The sequence below is a fragment of the Passer domesticus genome, chromosome 1 (assembly GCF_036417665.1).
Source record: "Passer domesticus isolate bPasDom1 chromosome 1, bPasDom1.hap1, whole genome shotgun sequence".
Lineage (NCBI taxonomy): Eukaryota > Metazoa > Chordata > Aves > Passeriformes > Passeridae > Passer > Passer domesticus.
Genome location: NC_087474.1, coordinates 149017697 through 149032894, shown reverse-complemented (window position 1 = coordinate 149032894; position 15198 = coordinate 149017697).

The following is a 15198-nucleotide window of genomic DNA, read 5'->3' as shown; positions in this document are numbered from 1 at the left end:
GGCAGTAACTTCGTGTTCCTAGTGGACTTCCCATAGCTGTAAAATGTTTTGATTTTCTAAGGTAGTGAAAAAACTTCCATCTGTATGAACTTGATGCTCGCTATCTTTCACTAGTGGGATACACTTTGGAATTTCAAGGTGTGATTTATGCTCTGCAAAAGTTGTAGGGGTATTCACTAGTCAACAACAATTTATTGTACTCCCATATGGAAAAATAAAATTTGGAAAGAGAAAAGAGAAGGATGATCTCAGAATGGGGCCTATTAGAAAATAAGGATAATGATTTGCTATTGTTCTCCTGAGAGATTTCATTTAGACCTGCATTTTGTACATAACTCACAGAAAAAGCGTGAAATTAGGGCCAGTGTCATTGAGGAGAGGAAGAGGGAATTGGAATAATATCCCTGGAGTAAAATTCAGTCACCCTGGGCTTATATAGCTACATTGCACATAGCAATCCCAGCCATCACTGATCCCAGCAGGAAGGGGAGGATGAGTACTTCAGAGCAAAAGGGGAAAGAAATCAAATCCAGATAGAACAAGATCACACATTTCAATTTGCATCTGTATCATCTTTGAAGTTGTGGTTGCAATTATTGAGCGGAGATGACTGGAAATGTCTTTCATACCAAAATGTCTTGGTTGCACTGGGTTTCTCTTTTAGCATGTCAAATCAATTAGCTGGTGTTTGGACAATGCTTTGAAAAGAGGAAGTGAGATATTATATACACACACATGCACATGTGTAGCCCCACAACCTTCTGTGCAATTAGTATTTGTAAGAAATGGAAATTGATGTTTTAACTAGAAGAAGAAAGATACAAAACAGATATTTAAATCTTAAGTTACTTTGCAGATCTTACTAAACTTAATATAACAAAGAAATCATGTCACATGGAAAAAAAAAACCAAACCAAAACCAAGGAATGAGCGTAATATTCTGAAAAGTAAACTATTTTAGACGTTTTCATTTTAGCCAAGTTTAAGACTATATAGATACCAAACTAAATCTGCAGCTCAATACAGCATTACAGACATTGGAAAGTAATGTTTCTGTATCTTATTTCATCACTCCATTGTGTTCTACCAATTTACTAGTCTGGTAGTACAAAGGCAAATGTAGCATTTTCCTTCAATTTCCATATCATAATAAAAAAGTTAATGGCAGTGTGAATAGCTATTAATCCATATGCCAGCACAAGTCAAATAACAAAATAAGAAATATGTAACAGTTCTTGGTGACACCTATATAAGTACCTCTTTTTTTCCCTTTTTGTTCTCCCTAGTATTGCCATTCATGGCTGCCTATATAAGTATCAGAAGTTAGCTAGATGGAAACTATGGTGAAATTTTGAGAGAATTAGATGTTGTAGTTCCAGATTGCTACAAAATACCCTATGATTCAAGAAGACTAGGAATACCTTTGAAATCTGTTGCATTCAAGGTGTTCTTGGTTGGCACACTTTAATGTCTTCTACTCCAGGTTTAAACTAAACATCTGACCTGAGTGTTGTTCTATCAGTTTTCCATAATGCTCCATTCACTGGTCTGTACAAAGCTACCCCCTGTCAGTAGGGTATACAGAAGGAAATAATTTGTCTCTTCCAACAAATCTCTCTAAACTGATAAACATAAATTTATCATAATTTACATCTCAATCAGAAAAAAAGTATTACCTTGGAGTAATATTTATACATTTTGATAATTTGATGTCATAATGAAAAAAAAATGAGCTAAAGATACTCTGACAATGAGGGTGTGCCTACACAAGCACTTTGGTTTAGCTCAGGGGGACATCTCTGATGTTAACATATCAATGCCCCCTCAACACCACTTGTGTTTCACCCCACAGAGCAGTCTCAGAGCACACACAGTGTTCCCCAAATGAAACAAGACCAGATGGTGAGCTCCAGCTGCTAATGAGCCTCCAGACAGTGGGGCCAGACTGGAGCTATCTGGAACTGGCCCCCCAGCTGGTACACACCTCATGCAGCAGATCCACAGCACCAATTCCCTGCTTATCAGCTCCTGCTAGGTATCACTAACAGTTAATGTGGAAAGCCCCAGGGTACTGCCTTAATTCCTCTCACTTCCTCATCCTTCTGCATAAGACTTTATTTCCTAATTCATATTTTATTAATTTATATTTTCAAAGAGCTTGAGATCCCCAGTGGAATCCAGTACATAACTGCATTGACTGCCAACAGAGAAACAAGAGCTTCTCCCTGGAGAGCTCCTAATAAGCTAAATACAGGACATGGGATTAGATGGAGATGGATAGACCAGTGACTGTGAAGTGACATTGCAAGAAAGTGAGTCAAACTGGGCTGATCAGAGAAAGAAGACACTTTCTTAGCACTGAAAATCAGATGAGTGATGGAGATTAGGACAAGAAAAACTCTGAGAACAAAGAAAAAAATTGCATTTGATGTGACAGAGAAGTTGCAACAGAGAGGACAGAAAGAGGGGTCAAAGCTATGCTTTAGAAAAATGTGTTTTACAGCACTAGTCCACATGGATATGAATGGTCCAAAGCTAAAAAAATGCCAACACTGTACCCAATATGCTATCCAAGTTCTGCATGACCTGAACTAAGGCACCAACCTTCAGCACGTGATAATAATTCTTTCTTCTATCCAGAATCACTTCAGAGATGGAAACATCCCCTTTAACACTTCCATTACCACATATATTCCATGTCAACAGCGGAAACATAATCTTAAAATAAAAATAGAAATTTCCCTTTTCACTTGAAATACTTGGACAGTGGTGCTTTCAGCTGGAGAAATCTTGTGACAAAAAAGGGACCTGTGAGTACTAAAACAAAAAAGACTATGTAGCAGACAAGTGAAAGAGGATATTGATAGTGCTGTTATCACCACAGTGAAGTGATTTAGAAGGCATGAATTTAAAGTACCAGCTGTTCCATTTACTCTTCCTGCTTTCAACACAGCACACATTAGTGAGGACACTGGGGAGCTGTCTTCTCCTGCCCAGAACAGGAACATGTCCTGAACTATGGGCAAAGGAAAACAAGAACTCCGAATACACTGAGCTAGCTTGGGGTTCTTCTGGTGACTGAGCCCCCTTTAAACTCACAGCTATTCAGCTGAGGAGACCTTCAGCAAAATGAGCACTTGCTTCAAGTGCTCAGTATCCTTCAAGACTCACACAAAAGGGTTTTAGTACAAACAAGAATCAGGACTGTAAGTGTAAAGCACTTCACTTGGTAGAGTATTCCTTATTTTCAGTGCACATCAATGAAGAACCATATTATACTATGCACATTCAGCACAGGAAACATTTTTCAGCTGGCCAGACAGCTGCCAAAAGGAAGTCACATCACTCCCCATTTTGAATCCAGACAATATATATGGTCTATCTTTTACATCTGCAGAAAACTATCATCAGCTTTATCAAATTGGGTTTATTGCTTTGGTTTTTGATTAGCACTTTGTGGCAAGAACTATTGAATTTAATTTATGAGTTAAGGATGAAATTCAAGTTTGTCCTGTAGTGACAGTTGTGCTGCAGCTGTTGTCAGGATGCACACTTAGGCATTAGTTCCCTGGATGATCCCAAAATTAGTTTCTGCAGAGGTGACATAAGGGCCTGAACTGAGACACAATGACTGATCTCTCTGCCAGCCTCAAAGGAAAGCCTTTGCCTGATTTTTGCAGGAGGTGTCCAGGTGGAAATCTTGAACACTCACACAGATTTCACCAGAGAGTCCCTGTTGTTTTTAGCCATTTGACATGTACTACTCATGAGCTGCAATATGTTAGTATCCAGGATGGAGAATCTCACCAGGCTGAGGGACTTCTCCAGGTAAATCCTGCTGCAGAATTAAGGAAAGCATACACTGATATTTGTAAATAGTCAATAGAAACCATTTCTGTAGGTGCAGGGAAGTGGTCACAGCACCAAGCCTGACAGAGCTTAAGAAAAGTTTGGGCAGTGCTCTCAGACACATGGTGGGATTCTTCTCCTGTGTGAAGCTGAGATTTGGGCTTCAATTATCCTTGTGGGTCCTTCCCACTCAGGATATTCTGTGTTCCTCTGTAGTCCAGCATGGTCACATGAGGGGAGCAAAAGAGGGGCAAAGAATCTCACCCTGTCTAGCTGAAGATACCTTTCCAAAGATCCTCCCAGCAGAGACTTCCATCATCATCTTGGCAGAGACTGGCCTCCCTGTTCAACAGATTTTACTTTTTAGGTGAATGTTACCCTGTACAAAGATCCCAGTAAACTATTTCAGCAAATGCTTTGCCCATGGGTCTTTGTGTAGCAACGCAGACTCTCTGGCTGCAACCCCTCTCATCCTGGCAGCTCCAGTGATTCACAGGAAGGATTGCTTTCCCTGGCCTTCAACTTTACACAGACAGGTTCTACAAGACATCTCTGGAACATGGCAAAAATATCAGATATCTTTCCTTTGATGCCCAGATACCCAGAGGAACTTTAATTCTTTTGTATGTACACAAAGTGTGCTGACCCTAAATTCACATTGATAACCACAGAAAGACATACATAGCCTGCAACTGAACTTTTAGCTCTAGTTCTGTGTTTTGGACAAAGATAATTATTGCTCTTACTGGTATTTGATGAAGGTGTTTATTTACTTTAGGTTGTCATGCTGAATGAACAGATACAGGACCACTAAGCAAGTTTCACCCAGTTCCATCACACAAATTCAATGAAAAATCCAATAGAGAATTTCTTGGCCAAAGTCTAATTAACATTATGCTGGTTTACATCACTGCATTATTATAATTGACAAAGGATAATGGATCGAGTTTAAAAATTAATGAGTAATCCTTACTTTCTTTGGCAGTTTTATCCAGAACATAACAAAGGTGTTATAAACATTAGAATCACTAAGGATTGTTACTCACATTAGACACAGATTAATTAATTGAATCTACTTTATAGAATATGATTGTCCAAAGCAGTATTTTAGCTAAAATGATGCAGTAAGAGCCAGTTTGCCTGTGGAGTTTGCTGTAAAGAAATAGGGTAAAAGGAATTCTTTTGTGAAGTTGTATGGGAGGATTATGTTCACTGCGTCCATCTCCACCACAAAGTAAAGGCTCACTGTACAAAAATCTATCCCTTTCCAAAGCTCCTATCAGCCCTCAGGGTCTGAAGAACAGAAGCTTTCTAGAAATGTCTTTTTGCTGTCACCCTTGTTAATTACAGCAGTAGTATCACAGTAACAGTTTCACAGTTAATAGCTGTATGTCCCTTGTCCTGGCAGCTCTCACCAGTAGAAGAGGTTCTGGTTTCATGTTACACTGTCCAGCATGAGAAATCACCAGTTTTAAATGCCAGTGTCATTAAAAACAAAACAAAAAACAAAACAAAACAAAACAAACAAAAAAAAAATCACAAGTTTCTCTAATATTAAGTCTTAAAGCACAGGTATTTGAAAACACAGAATACAAATATGATACAAGAAGCACAGAAATTCCACAGCAATGGCTGAATTCCTTCTGAAATGAGTTTCACAAAACCTTTATTTACCATCTGATATAAAAATGACAGGCTTAATTTTTCTTTTGGAAGACATCTAATTTGCTGCTATGTTATTTTACATTTTAGAGGGTATTCACTCAAAAATACCTGTCAATTAATAAGATGTAACATAAACTTTTCCTGATATCTCTGTGCAGGCTATGTATCCCATCATTCTGAGCACTGTGCATTTATTATAGGAGGTGAAAATCCATATGCTTGCAGAAGACCCACTCCTATGCCAGTGTAAAGTTGCAGTCTATTCCAAAATGAAAGTAAAAAGAACAGGGATCTGGTAGAAAAGCAGGAACCAAACAAGACCTTAAGCTCTGTCCTGTGAAAAAGACAGGATTGATATCAGCACAACTGCCACCACCACCCACGTACTAAGGGAGTGTACATATTTTTGTAACAATACCACTAATCACTGGAACAGCCAGTTGACCAACAATACTGTAATTAATAACAGATGATCACACAAAACAGCTATCACAAACAAACAAAAACTCCAGGGTGCTTGATACATGTAGCTTGAAAAAGAAGCTTTAGAATTAGTACTGACATGTCACAGTTTACTATTGAATCTTTAACCCTTAAGAGATACCCAGCAAAATAAAATCTAGGAGTCATCTGATTTTTCTTATTACATTTCTGTAGGAAGTAATTTAAAAACTTTGAAAAACTAGTGACATTTTTAATAAAAAATGTATACATTCTTTAATGTGATAAAACTGGCATTTTCCACAATGATTAATGAGAACATAAATATGTGCTTCAATAGCAGGTTACAAAGAAATTCACACTGGATTTAAATTAGCAACAAATTCAAAACATGAACTTTCTTCAGCTTCTCATATTTTCCCCAAGGGTCCTATCTTCACTGGACCATGCTCTGTCCTATTGTCCTTCTTTTACAGTCATCTCTGGTTTGGACCAGAAATGTCATCCTGAAAACAAGCACCTTTTCTCCCAAAATCACATCTACATATTGGTCTGTTCCCACACACAGAGGAGAAAAAAGGAAAAGAGTATTGACTTTATTGATTTCACATTGCAAAGCAATTTCCTCAGAAAAATCTGACTAGTTCCTAGAATTAGTTCACAGCAGGTGATAAAATAGCGTCATCATCATTAACTCAGGGTCTTCCTCTGGGCTTAGCAAGCAGTCTGGCAGAAGTACACCCTTTTATAACAAAGCTATAAATCATCAAGGCAGGCAGCTCAGTAATTGTTTACAGCTGGTCATAGAAACTAGCTGTTGCTCTGAAGAAATAGTATTTTGTATTACTAGAGAAATAAGGAAAATGGACTTTTTTTCTACATGTAAGACACATTGCGTGATCTCTGTGACTTTACAACAGTTTCATATTGGCCTAACAGTTTATGTTAGCTAGCTGACAGTGGTATAAAACTGGTGTGCCCAGACAAGGAATGGCTTGATGGAAAGGTCAACACTAAATACAGGAGAAATTATATTTCTGATAATAAAATCAGCAAAACAAACAGTGATATGTGATAGGTAAGCGAGCTGATGGGGGCTCTACCTTCACCCCATAATTAGTTTCCAACCAGAAATCACATGATTATTTACTGCAGTCAATTTTATTACTCATATAGAGGGCAAAGGAGGGAAATGAGGACTTCTTTCACTTTGTCCACCAGCGTACAAAGTGTTCTTGTCACTGAGGATCACTTCCAGGCTGAAGTGTTGGTGTTGTCACTCTGCTCATTGTAACAGAGGATGACAGCACAGTAATGAGCTTGAAGCACAGCAACCCTGCTTATGGTGCAATTCCAAGCCTCACTCAGGCCCTAGTGGCCAGATGCCCCTGCATGGTCCTCATCTTTCTGTTTCTCCAGACCAGAGGTCTGCATCTCCTCTTTAAAGGTGCTTTCCACACCTTCATGCTCCACCACTGTTTTTGGCCAGTGAAGGTTCTGAAGTGTCGGTCTGGGAAGTGCTCAGTCAGACGTGCCTGAGTGTGTGTCCTTGGAGTCCATTTCTCAGCCATCACATTCCTTCACTGCCTGGGAAGTACAAAACAAACAGCTCTCAGGAGCCAAAGAGTAAACTTTGAGGAGCTCATCAGACACTCCACCAACTCTTAGCTTCTTTCCAGTACAGGTCAAGGTCCTGTGCCAAAAGCTGCCTTTGCAGTGCAATCTCATTTAAGTAAGAGGGAACACAGAGGGATATCTGCACTATTAATGAATGTTGCTGAAGAAAGTGTGTTAGATTAACTCACTGAAGATTCAAACATTCCCAGTCTCCAGTATGAGGTATTGCTAGTACAAAGAAAATTTAAATTGGTAAGGCTCAGAAGTTCTAGATAATTTGTTAAATAAAGAATATGAAAGACAATCTTTAATGCTTATTGTGTCCCTGCATGATAGAGCCTTTACTCATTTTGCTCTGCACCCCATCATTTTTTGATGTTATTTTAGTTGGGGTAAGAGTTGCACAATCCTCTCTGTGTCCATAAGAAAATTTCCTCCTCACAATCCATTTGCCTCAGAAGGTTCTGGGCCCTTTTCCTGAAGGGTTTCCACTGCTCTAGGCTGTCTAAGCAAACAGGTAAAAAAAAACCCCAACAATGAATCTTTATTAGAGCATCCAGAACAGGGTACCTGCACAGCAGGCTGCAAAACAACACATAAAACCTTAAAACAGCACAAAACAGCAAACGTTCTGTCTAATGGCTCCTTCATATAATTTAGACTACAGCCAAATACTTCAGTGGACCCACTTTCCTGAGTCAGGTCCAGAAACTGAGACAATCTAACATTTTATACAAAGATGAAGTTCAGGTATGTTGCCCATTTGCAGTGATTTAGAGGTTAACAATGGAAACCACTTAGAAGTGCATGTCCAGGCTTGTTGTACACAAAATTATTTGATAAAAGTTTTTATCTAAATCACGTAACTTCGTAGTAATTTGTGCTACATATGCCAGAATTATGACTCCTCAGCTGACTTGAAGTAACTTGTTTAGACCTGGTAACTTGATCATGTGTCTAGGTTTCTACACAGCATAAGAAGAATGTAGAGGCTTGATAAAAATGTGAGGAAAAACTACAGAAGTCACTAATACAAACATTCAGGAGACATACTGAAATTTTACTCACTCTCCCATTGTTCTCCAAGCAGAAGCATTGCAATGACTACATCAGGATGAAATTAGGAATTTGGAATTCATACAGTAAGTTTTCAGGGTAAAAATGAGATGACGAGAGAGATGGATGAGATCCAGTGCTATTAGACAGTAAAATAAGATCTGCAAACATATAGCTCTGTAAAATAAACATTAAGAGTGTCTGCAAATATATGTAGCCAAATTAGACCCGTTGGCTAAGCACTGGAGGAAGTTTAATACACATAAATTATTCTTTTAGAAGACAAGCTTTAGTAAACATATATTTACAATGAGTTCAAAATTCATTCATTTCTCACACAAGAGGAAAAAAATTAAGGCCTCCCCACACACACACTATTCACTAAGGCAGGATTTGCAGTACTGAAAAGATGTCCATTTTGGAGACTATCTGAATGCTGTCAGTGTAAGGAGTGTAAGAAGTGTCTGTGTCCTAGAACAGATCCTATTGCTCCTCAGCTCCTCCTGCTTTCCAGATGTTCTCCTGACTGCTCCCTCTTTGCTCCCTGGCAGACTCCAAGGCAACACCCACTCTCTGCTCTCTGTCTTGTGTGCAGCACCCCAGGTACCCTTCACAGCTCCCTGCCCAGGGGACAGTGGGCTCTAAGATCAGCTTACCCAGAGGAAACTCTGGGCAGGAGGCTTAGGTGAAGCAGCACTGTGTTAGCAGAATAATATCACTCCTGGTAAATAGATTGGTCAGTAAATCAGAATTGTCCGGGGTATTTATGTGTGATATTGCACTCAGGGGTCACAACATGCCTCTGGGTGCAGGTTCATCCCCATCTCTAAAGAGCTCTTTTCCTGAGCAAGGCTAAATGAAACTGGTAATGTCCCAGCAGAAAAGCTGACATGGATGCAGGAAAAGTGGCTACCTTTTCAGTTTAGTCTTTTCTTCAGCTTTGAACCAAAAATGAAAGTATGTACTTGTGGCAGGTTGGAAACCACTTACAATTCCAAGCAATTCCAAGTTTTCAAATAGAATGGATGTATTTTAACAGCAGGGAGAACTAACACCTGCTAAAACATAACAAGGCTGCTGGTGTAATGTGTAATTACACCACATGTGTAATCATTTTAAATCTAGGTTTTGGTGAAGGCAGAGAAAAATTCAAAGAAGGATTCATTCAGAACAGCCTGGACCCTGCTGTCCTTCCTGGTCCTAGTGGGGGTGTCCTGGCCATCAAATCCAAGATGCTGATTAGCATAGTACAAGCAGAAGCTTCAAGACTGTGGCTTGAGCGTGGTACAGAGGAGACGGAGAGCAGCTTAGGAAAGGACAACGTGGAGTTTTCAAGGCACTCCCTGTAGAAAGGCTGGTGGGTTCAGGCTGACAGGGGGAGTGGCATGAAGAAATATTTTTTTGACCCCCCAAAACTCCACACAAAAGTTCAAGTCGTTAATCCAGTCCTTCCAGCAACTCACATCACTCTGGCATTTGAGATATAGCTTTTTCTTTTCTAGGGATGTTATGAAGTTAACCTTCTCCTCTCCTTTCCTAGTTTTCACTCTCTTTTTTTTATATTTTTTTTTATTAAAAGTGCAATTTTGAGATTTTCTTTTCTCCAGGACAACAGTCCACTCCATCTGGCTGTGCCTTTTGACTACACTTCAAAATGAAACATAGTAGGCTGAAAATTACTTCCAGGCTCCCCAAGAATCAGGTGGCCTGAGCACATTCAGGGGACTCTGGCTAGGACTGAGTCAGCAGAAGCACCCACATGTCTTCCTGGGGGGAATGCAGCTGCAAAGCAGAACACAAAAACAAAAACACCAACAAATGCGAGCTTCCATGTCAGCCAGCTGAGTAATAGGAACGTTTCCATAGCACACGGGACACTCTGCTCTTATTCACCGTGTCCAAGAAACACAATTTCAGCAGGTTTCCGTAATTAACATGTAGTATTTTTGCTGCTTGATGCCATTTTAAAGACATAAGTAGAAGGAGAAAGTAGAAAGTTTCAGCTGTTAGACTTAAAGAGTTCCTTAAAAGTATGGGGGAAATGGTATCTTTTTCTTTAGCATGTTAAGACCCTGAAAGCCAACCTCTGAAAGTTACACACAGCTCCTTTTTTAGTTAACTCAGATACCTTGATAAGTCTTTAAGGAAAGTCTCAGTCTCTGAGGGGAATAATGTGATGAAGAGCACTACTGAGCAGCATTTGGGCCTGATGCCTTGAGCTTAGGAAGCTGATGTAAGACTTCTTCTTTCTTCCCCCTGAGCCCTGCCACTCTTGCCAGCAGAAGCGTTACTTGCCACAGGACAGCTCCTGCCTCCAGAGACATCAAATGACACCTAGAAGTTCCTCCAAACTAAATCCATACTGACGTGTGAATAAACTGATTTTTTTTGACAAAGGTCAATCTTGCTTCTTTGTCTTTGTCCTCTTTTTTTTTTTTTTTTTGCTTGTCATCTTGCTTCCCTTTTCTCTTCTTGAGGAATTTTGGGAGAAATGTGTATGCTCAGCTGTTTATTTCTTTCCAGAAGCAGAGTAACTCCCCTAAGGCACCCCCATTTTCTTCCTCTTTTCTCATCTTCACTAGCCTGGCCAGACTGCCAATCACCAAGTACACAGATTCACCTGGGACCACTGTGCCAGCCAGTATTTCACTCTCCAATGACAGTAGTCAGTAAATACTCAAATAAATCTAATTATTTTTATTCTAAAGCATCTGATAGTCTCAAGACTTATTCATCAGAATAAAATTTCATATATATTTCATTATTTCTTCCATGAGAAAAAAAATTGCTGTCACGATTCCTTTAATTCCCAGTGAAAATCATCAGCAAGACAATGAAACTTAGAAAAAATTACCTAATTAATAAAATCATTTTTATGACCAGATTTTCAGCTCTTTCTGCTCAGATAAAAAGAGATTTCTGTGTCTGTCTTCTCACAAAAGAAGTTCAGTTCATCTGCTAACACAAAACACAAGGTAAAGACACTACAGTGATGAGAATAAAAAACATTCAATCCAAAGGACTTATCACTGCAAGTATTTTGATTGCCCTGTGTATTGCTAAAAACAAAGGAATTTCTGAAAGTGTCAGTTCTTTTATGGCGTCATTATCAAAACGAATATTCATTGACTGTCATAAGAGTATCTGCTATTCTGCATGTTCTGTGCAATAAAACTGAAAATAGTCAAAAATAAATGTATGTAGATTATATTCCTTGTAAAGTATTTCAACAAGAATATAAAAACATTTAGTGTTTGTACTATATTCTTTATATTGTTGGCAGAATAATGGCACACATTCAGGCTCCCGTGAGCTACATGCATCCCTAAACTCCACTGATATCCCTGTGTGTTCTTTGGTGAATAAATTTCTTGGTTGCAGAAATGAAGCAAGATAGCCTTTCGTGTAAGTTTGAAGTGCCTGAGAAAAAAACAAGACTGCAGCACAAATGTTTGTTCAGCTCCCATGGTTTTCAAAAACATTGACCTAAAAACGAGGCGTTTGCGCTGGGGGCAGCAGCCAAAGCCCGGAGCGGAGCGCAGCGCACGCAGCGGCCGCGCTGCGCGCTGCCCTTTGCACAACTGCGGGCTGCGGAAGCCAACATCTGTGATGCAGCATCCATCCCTGGAAACACAAACGGTTTCGGTGTATTTTGGGAAGAGGGAGACATCTCCTGGACGAACCGTGAATTTGCTACTCAGTCTATACTTGATAACACACGAAAAGAAGTTACAACTATGTGCAATATAGTTATATAGCAGATAAGAGGAGTTCTCCTGGTTCCATATTTTATTTTATTTTAAATGGATTTCAGAGTACTGTGTATTTGATAGCAAGGGGAAAATAACAGTGTGTCCACAAAGAAAAGGTAAATGGGTTTTAGAATCCCATATGAATCCTAGGAAAGAAACACTAGGTCCATGCCTGAATTACCTTGTCTTATGGCCAGCATTACAGCAGAACATGAGGCAAACATTAATATTGGGCCTGGGGTCAACTAAGAAGAAAACATGAGAAGTTATTCTGATGCATCTGGCAATTCCTGCAGAATTTCCAGAGATTTACAATGCAAAAAATGAGCAGGCCAAGACATGTGAACAATGAATTCAGAGTCATTGCTGATTGATTGTGAATACCAAGGACTTGTACCCAGATCCCTCCCATCAGGGTTTAACAGAATGAAGTTACTGCACTTTAAGGACCCTCAAAATTCATGGGAAACACAGAGGCACATCAGCCTACCTATGTACCAGCTTGTTTCCCTGAAGTGCACCACCATCCTCCACTGACACCACCTCATCCTCACTACGACTGTAGCCTGGGAATCCTCCCCCTGCTCTAAGACATTTGGTTAAGCACCTAAATAATAGTGTGAAAAATCTCAGCTTTTGCTGTCAGTCCAGAAACAAAAGCACACAAAATGGCTGCAGACAGCAAGTTATTGCACTTTCTTTGATGTTTAGGTTTATAATAATGTTTATTTATATTCCCTAAATTCAATGATTAGATAAAAGCACAGTAAGACTAATGCAGTGGTATTCATACCACTCATCTGACTCAAGTGAATCTGGAGTGTAGATTAAATTGTGTGCAGTAAATTCAGAATATTAGAGTGAGAGTCATTTATTAAGTAACAGCTTATTTTTCTAAGGGCTTTCAAATTCATGTGCACTCTCAAGATAGCTTTGTAATTCTCTTTTCATCACCAAACTTCCAAACAGGTTTCACAGCCTTGATTTATTACAATGCTTTTCAATGTGTTTCCAAGATACATTTTGGGGTCAGTGCATTGGATATCAGTTGTCTACTTGGGGCTCAAATCTCTCCAGTTTAGTCACCCACTATGCTTTGATCTTGGCACACACCGACACTTGTCAAAAGACTGATTAAAAAGTCACACATGTATTAGCTGCAGAAGATGCTTTTCTAGTATCTCTTGCTACAAAATGACATGACAGCATCAAGGCAATTTGTGAGAGACTGATCTCAAGGTGGTGTCCTGCAGCCTCTGCAAGTTATAGCTGTGTGTTGTCAGGATATAACCCTACCTTATCAGCATCCTTGAAAATTTTGCTCCTGCATACACCGAAGTTGATGCACTCAAGCAAGGGACTGTGGCCAGAACCTGCTGCCTGGTTGTGACTCAGACTCATGAAAATCCCATTTTTTACAGCCTTCTATGCAAAACTGTGCTATGCTGGGGAACACAAATGAAACAATCTTTTTAAGAATCAGTCACAGTATGGAATATTGGAACAGTTTCCCCAGGGAAGAGGTCACAGCACCAAGCCTGACAAAGTTCAAGTGTTTGGACAATATTCTTGGACATGTGGTATGTCTCTTGGAGATGGTCCTGTACAAGGCCAGGAGTAGAACTTGATGATCCTTATGGGCCCTTTCAATTTCAGCACATTCTACAATTCTGTGATACAGACAGACAGTGAGGGACAGCTCTTTTTGGGCAGAGGCAAAAAAAAAAAAAAAAAAGAAAGAGATGGCACTACCCACTACCAGAACTTCTTGATTTCCACTTTAGCATACCTCTAACCCTTCCCAAAGCCAATATTCATAGCTCTGCAGTGCTCATTTTTCTCCTGAAATAGAGGTCCCCATTCCTAGTACTGGTTGCACAAATCTTCCTGGACCTTTCTTGCTGCTGTTATTTATCAGTCAACAAAGAAAAATAAAGGTCCCATTCCCTATCCCTCTCCCTAGGACTTCAGTCCTTTTAGATCTTTTTAATAGTAACAGTCCTAACAGCAGTTTTGCTAACTGAAGTAATTTTCAGTTTGGGGTTCTTTTGCTAGAAGAATAGAAGGATACTGTAGTGATGCCTGTGGTTTGCTTTCTTGCATAACCATTTATCATTTGCATTTTATGATCTTTTTGATTAGTGATTTATTCTATTTTGCTTGTAAAAAAGTTGCAGCAGTTTCCAGATTCATTCCCTATGTGCCATTAAATGTCATTCTGGCTTTCCATTTCTCTGCCTGATAATGATGGATTATTGTAGCAAAGCCTCATATTGAATTAATGCATTGGCCATATTGGCTTGTAATTCTTAACAGGCCTGTAAATGGAACAATCTTTAGGTTTCAAGACTTTATGAGTGACAGGATATTTTTAAACATCATGTAGTCTATGAGATAGTATGTCTGTGATTTTAATAAAGCCATTATACTGAACTGCAACATTTTCCTGATAGGTCCTTTCCAACTCAGCATATTCTATAATTATGATCCTGATTCTGACTAGTCAATTCAGTTTCTTCTTTCTGGGAACATACAATAAAAACTCATGTTTCTGAAGATTTCAGTCCTCAATAGCAAAGGAACTGTTGCTTTTGGTGATCATGAACAATATTTGTTATTGCACAGAATGGAAAGAAGAAGCAGATCTCTTTCGTCAAAGTGCTGTCAGATCTCAGCCAGATGTGATAGAAGTTCAGTTCTCTGAAAACGACCTATGAAGAGTAATGGCCTCATAACATTTTTCTGCAAGGAAATACATTAATCTCTCTGTGTTGCTGTGACCCCAGTCTTTCACTCAGGTCTGCACACTGGGCTGACT